Source organism: Gobius niger, assembly GCF_951799975.1.
Source record: "Gobius niger genome assembly, chromosome: 14".
In the NCBI taxonomy this organism is placed as follows: Eukaryota; Metazoa; Chordata; class Actinopteri; order Gobiiformes; family Gobiidae; genus Gobius; species Gobius niger.
The window spans coordinates 31,152,126-31,158,125 of record NC_136865.1 but is presented as its reverse complement, the minus strand read 5'-3'; the positions used below and the strand labels follow the sequence as shown (position 1 = coordinate 31,158,125).

The following is a 6,000-nucleotide window of genomic DNA, read 5'->3' as shown; positions in this document are numbered from 1 at the left end:
AGGCAAACTTTACCAAAAGAGACAAAATGCACGAGAAAAAGTAACAAAAACATAACAATAATATTAATAAAAAAAACACAACAGAAGTGACTATCGTGATAATGCAAACCTGGCGCTGTTAATAAGCTGGTATTAGTTAAGGACGAGTTCTTGTTCCCCGGAAGTGACTTTAAAGTCGCGCATGTTTCGCCTCTGAGCTCTTCATTCCGGTTCTAACGCGGTTTATTTACACATCGCCTTTGTTTGCTGCGCGCACACGCTGCGTCCTCGTGCGCACGTCGCGGTCTAACGGAGCGTACACAAACGGTGCGTGGCCGTCCCTCCCCCGGTGCCTCTCCGCTCGTCCCTCGCGCTCCCCCCTCCCTCCGCACAGGCCCGTGTCGCTGGGGGCGGAGACGGGACCCCCGCTGACGTCAGTGACTGTTTCCTGCAATAGAAAGTGAGGCAGCGCAGGGCAACGGGGAGAAAACCCTCGGCTCCTTTCGCGTCCCGGACCTAAACCCCGCCGTTAAACCCCCGGCAGCGGAGCACCGGGCGCCCGTGAGTACCCGCCACACTCTCCCACGCCTTTACGCGCGGCTCGGGCGCCTCTGTTTCCGTCATTGTGCGTCAGTGCGGCTGCAGCGGACGTGCCAGTGCCTTCGTGTGCGCTCGCTCTACACTTTTAGCTTTCCCCAAACTTCCCTTTTGAGCGGAGCAAAGCGGCTATTTTTACTCTCGCCTCCGCGCGGAAGCCCGGCCGCGTGTCACCTCCGGCGTGTGCGCGCGCGCGGGGCTTGACACCGCGAGCAGCGCGTGAGTGAGAGGCGCAGGCGGGGAGGGAGCCACGGCGTTCAGAAAACAGACCGGGAGCGGAGTCGGTGCTAATGCAGCGACGAGCGCGAGGGGTTTTCCCTGGCTCCTCCCCCTCCCGCGGCGCTTCGCAGGGCGTTCACGTGTAACAGCAACAGGCGCAAAAAAAAAAAAACAGCCCCTGCGCGACGCGTCCGCCTCCCTCCCGCTAATCCCGGTCATTCCCCTGAACGTTTCACCCACCGCGATCCACGCGCACACACAGGCGCGCGCGGAGCCTCCCAACGCCCAACACGTTTACATAACACCCCGCATCTCTCTCCACATTTCTGCACGGCGCGCTCTCGGTGCGCCCCCGGTTGGCACGCGTCCTGTCCCGGAGCGCGGGGTGTTTCCTCAGAACCGTTGGCACCGCGACGCGCCGCTTCGCCAAAGCCTTTTCTGTTTTTCCTCTGGCGACACTAACTGTTGTTTTTGTGCGAAACGCGGCCCGTGGGGGTGATGTCATCGCTGTAGCGCCACGGGAGAGCGAGCGCCAGGTCCAGTCAGTTGTAGTAAGAATTACGTAACATCGGTGTGGATGGGGAACAATGATTGGGTGTCGAGACCTGCCCCGCTGTGCGTCGGCGCGCCGCGGAGATGCTCTCTTTTTACGCGCGCGTTAATTCGCGGATGATGCAACGGTAAGAGGCTTGTTTTTTTTATCAATGAAAAGTGAGGCATGACCGATGTTTTTACTGTGTCCTAACGCCCCCAGACTGTCAGGAATCTGCGCGTCTGTGCCCCCCCCCCCCCTGGAGAAGTTATGCGAAAAGGCGCCGCGTTTCGAGCCCCGGGGATGGAGAGATAATCATCAGCATTCAGGACCAGGTCACGGCTCCTTCTGCTGCAGCTGTTGTTGTTGCAAATGCAGCATCACCACCGACTCCAGAGGCAAAAGGCAAAGCGGCGTCTTGGCGGGGTGGGGGGGGGTTCTTTTGCGTGACATTGACGGCGATCTGTTCCGTTTTCTCATAAAGGGTAAAAGCCGCATGACCGAACCGAGCAGCGACATGACATGTTTATCGATGAGTGCGATAGATACATCACTGTCCTGCCTCTCTCGCTGGGCTGGGATGAGATCGGGAGACGTGGGTTCGTAGCTTTCGGCATAAATAAGGAATTACAAGAAAGTGTTTGGAAAATGTGAGGCCGACGCGATTCAGCGGGAAAGACGCGGTTTAGGAAAGAATCGGCCAAAATAGGGACAGAACTGAGACGAAAACAAGGATGAAAAAGTGGCAAAAATGTGAGAAAACATTGACAAAAAAGGGATGAAAAATTGATGAAAAAGCGGCAAAAATGTCATAAGAAATTGACAAAAAAAGGAACAAAAACTGACTGAAAAAGTGGCAAAAATGTCACAAAAATGTCACCAGAAATTGACAAAAAATGGACGAAAAAAAAGACAGAAATGTGACAAAAATGTGATAAAAACTTGACAAAAAAATGACAAAATACGACAAAAATGTGACAAAAAAATGACAAAAATGTGACAAAAAAATGACAAAAAAATGACAAAAAAATGAGAAAAATGTGACAAAAAAATGACAAAAAAATGACAAAAAAATGACAAAAAATGACCAAAAAATGACCAAAAAATGTGACAAAAAATGACAAAAAAATGACAAAAATGTGACACAAAAATGACCAAAAAATGACAAAAATGTGACAAAAAATTGACAAAAATGTGACAAAAAATTGACGAAAAAATGACAAAAAAATGACCAAAAAAAATGACAAAAACGCGACAAAATGTGACCAAAAAAAGACAAAAATTTCAAATAAAAATGACACAAATATGAGAGAAAATGACATAAAGAAAGTGTTTGGAAAATTTGAGGCCGACGATTCAGCGGGAAAAGACGTGGTTTAGGAAAGAATCGTCCAAATGTTTTCCTGAAGTGCCCGGATTCACAAACCGGACACGTTCGTCTCGTTCGTCGCTCTGAATATTCGTCATGTGACCTCAGTTCAACCGTCCCAAAGACGCCGGACTTTGGGACGGTTTTTGTTTCATGTGGAAAAAGACAAAGATCTTTGAGAGTTTGTGCTCGCGAACGCGGCGACGACGGGAGGTCATTTCAAAACGTTCACAGTCGATTTCCCTCCGGTAGATTTGACGAATGATGATTTATGAATTTATTATTGACTCCCACCTGAACCGAGCACGTTTTCTCCAGCTTTACCCCCAAGTCCAAAAGCTTCTGGGGAAAAAAAGGTGAGAAAATAGCGACAAAACTGAGACGAAAACAAGGATGAAAAAGTGGCAAAAATGTCACAAAAATGTCACCAGAAATTGACAAAAAATGGACGAAAAAAAAAGACAAAAATGTGATAAAAACTTGACAAAAAAATGACAAAATACGACAAAAAAATAACAAAAATTTGATTTAAAAAAATGACAAAAATGTGACAAAAAAATGACAAAAAAATGACCAAAAAATGACAAAAATGTGACAAAAAATTGACAAAAAAATGACAAAAAAATGACCAAAAAAAATGACAAAAACGCGACAAAATGTGACCAAAAAAAGACAAAAATTTGAAATAAAAATGACAAAAATATGAGTGAAAATGACATAAAAATGACGAAAATGTTACAAAAATGAGCTGAATACCCCACAGAAAAATGATGAAAAAATATCTGATGACGTGAGGAAAAAGATCCTCTCGGTTCAGGCGGGAGTGAAGAGGTTAATGGAAAAATTTTACGAAAAATTGAGGAAAAAATGGATGAAAAAGTGATAAGAATTTGACAAAAAAAATTGAATAATTTGACGAAAAAGTGACAAAAAAAAATCGAAAAAGTGATGAAAAAAAATCCGATGACGTGCGGAAAATGATCAATTTAGTTTTGTAGGTCTTAGCTTTCAAATGAGGCGTTACACTGGCCCACGGGATTTGGGTAAAGCTGAACTGGAGAAAATCCTCTCGGTTCAGGCGGGAGGAAAGAGGTTAAGTGTATGAATTGTGCTCTACGAATAAACTTGCCTTAAGAGTGTGCAGAAGTAGGGATGCACCGATACCGATACCAGTAGCCTATGGGGTATCGGGCCGATACCACACGCTTGTACTCATACTCGTACTCATTCATGAGGTCCCGATACCAGAAACAGATACCATTTGACACGGGGAGACTGGAGAGCTAAACGTCTGCAGTGTTTACAACATACAGGCTAACGTTGCTAACTCGCGGCTAGCAGTTTTGTTCATTCTGACGCCGTTTTATGCCCAGGGGTTTATTCATCTGAAAAACTAACCCAGCGACTAAAAAGTCCTCAGAAAATCCAACTTAAAGACACACAGCATGTTTATATTGAGGGAAAATGAGCTGCAGCAGAACAATGAAAACGCTGTAGCTACTCGCTAAGTTACTACAAACACACGAGAAAATCCACAGGAGCTGAAGTAAAGACGAAAAGAGACCATTTAAGAAACATCTCAACACTATTGTTAAATAAAAACACATAAATGAATAAAGCTCAGGCATTTGGAGCTTTTGGACATGGACTTTTCTGTCTGTGATAAATTAAAAATTATATTGAATGAAAATCAAATAAATAAATAAATGGCATCAGCACAATTCTAATATAACTGCTCTTAAAGGAACAGGCCACCGTTTTTCCATACTGAGATATGTTCTTACCTGAGCTTAGACGAGTTCTTTAGGACCTGTCTGATCTTCAGTCACGTAAACACAGCGCAGACGGCGTTAGCATTTAGCCTCTCCCTCTCTCCTCTATGGCTCCAAAACAGGTCAAGATAGAAGCTACCAAGCTCTTCCACGTTTTCCCTATTTAAATATGGTTACGTGAAGTGTTCCACTACAAAGTATAATTACACACAATTAAACAATGTGGATTTTCTAAGCGGATAAAAGGGGGAACTATATTGTAAGGCGTAATAATACCAGGAGTAATTCGAAATCTGCGCAGTAATCTTCACTTTTGTCATTTTTTGCGACGAAAAAGTGACAAAAAACGCGGCTACAATGTGGGAAAAAGTCATCTTTTTTTATCACTTTTTTGTCACATTTTAATCACTTTTTTGTCATTTTTTTTGTCACATTTTTGTTCCTTTTTTATCACTTTTCCATCAACATTTTCATCACATTTTTGTCAGTTTTTCATCAGTTTTTGTCACTTTTTCTGTCACTTTTTTATCGTTTTTTTGTCATTTTTTGTCATATTTTTGTCATTTTTTGTCACATTTTTGTTCCTTTTTTCTCACTTTTTCATCAACATTTTCATCACATTTTTGTCATTTTTGTGATAAAAGGGATAAAAGGGGGGACTATATTGTAAGGCGTAATAATACCAGTAGTAATTCGAAATCCGCGCAGTGATCTTCACTTTTGTCATTTTTTGCGACGAAAAAGTGACAAAAAACGCGGCTACAATGTGGGAAAAAGTCATCTTTTTTTATCACTTTTTTGTCACATTTTAATCACTTTTTTGTCATTTTTTTTGTCACATTTTTGTTCCTTTTTTATCACTTTTCCATCAACATTTTCATCACATTTTTGTCAGTTTTTCATCAGTTTTTGTCACTTTTTCTGTCACTTTTTTATCGTTTTTTTGTCATTTTTTGTCATATTTTTGTCATTTTTTGTCACATTTTTGTTCCTTTTTTCTCACTTTTTCATCAACATTTTCATCACATTTTTGTCATTTTTGTGATAAAAGGGATAAAAGGGGGGACTATATTGTAAGGCGTAATAATACCAGTAGTAATTCGAAATCCGCGCAGTGATCTTCACTTTACTGCGCGGATGCCAAATTGGTTTGGCAAATTGGCATTGGTTTCATATGGTGCTTCTCTGGACACTCAAAGACGCTTTACATTGCACTATTCATTCACTCCATACTTGGTGGTGGTAATGATGCTACTATTGTAGTCACAGCTGCCCTGGGGTAGACTGACGGACGCGAGGCAACCAGTCTGCGCCATCGGCCCCTCCCACCACCACTCACGGCTTCTCCAACGGTCTCCCATCCCAGTCCTGACCAGGCCGTTCCTGCTGAGCTTCCCGAGGTCTGACGGGATCGGGCAGAGCGAAGGCGGCACGGCCCAAATCTAAAAGCTTCTCAACCTAGAGGCCAGAGTAACGCCTCATTTGAAAGCTAAGACCTACAAAACCGACCTCCCTCTCTAATCTTTTACCAC

The 6,000-nt window shown here is 43.5% G+C and overlaps 1 protein-coding gene across 1 annotated transcript in view; it reads left to right on the top strand.

The window, feature by feature from the left end:
• Positions 1–343: 343 nt before the first annotated feature.
• The window catches only part of LOC306973519 (zinc finger protein 40-like), a gene marked incomplete at its 3' end in the record, with an annotated part of 39,069 nt that continues 33,412 nt past the window's right edge, over positions 344–6,000 (top strand). The window contains exon 1 of the mRNA XM_079570442.1: positions 344–540. The remainder of the gene's footprint in view (positions 541–6,000) is intronic.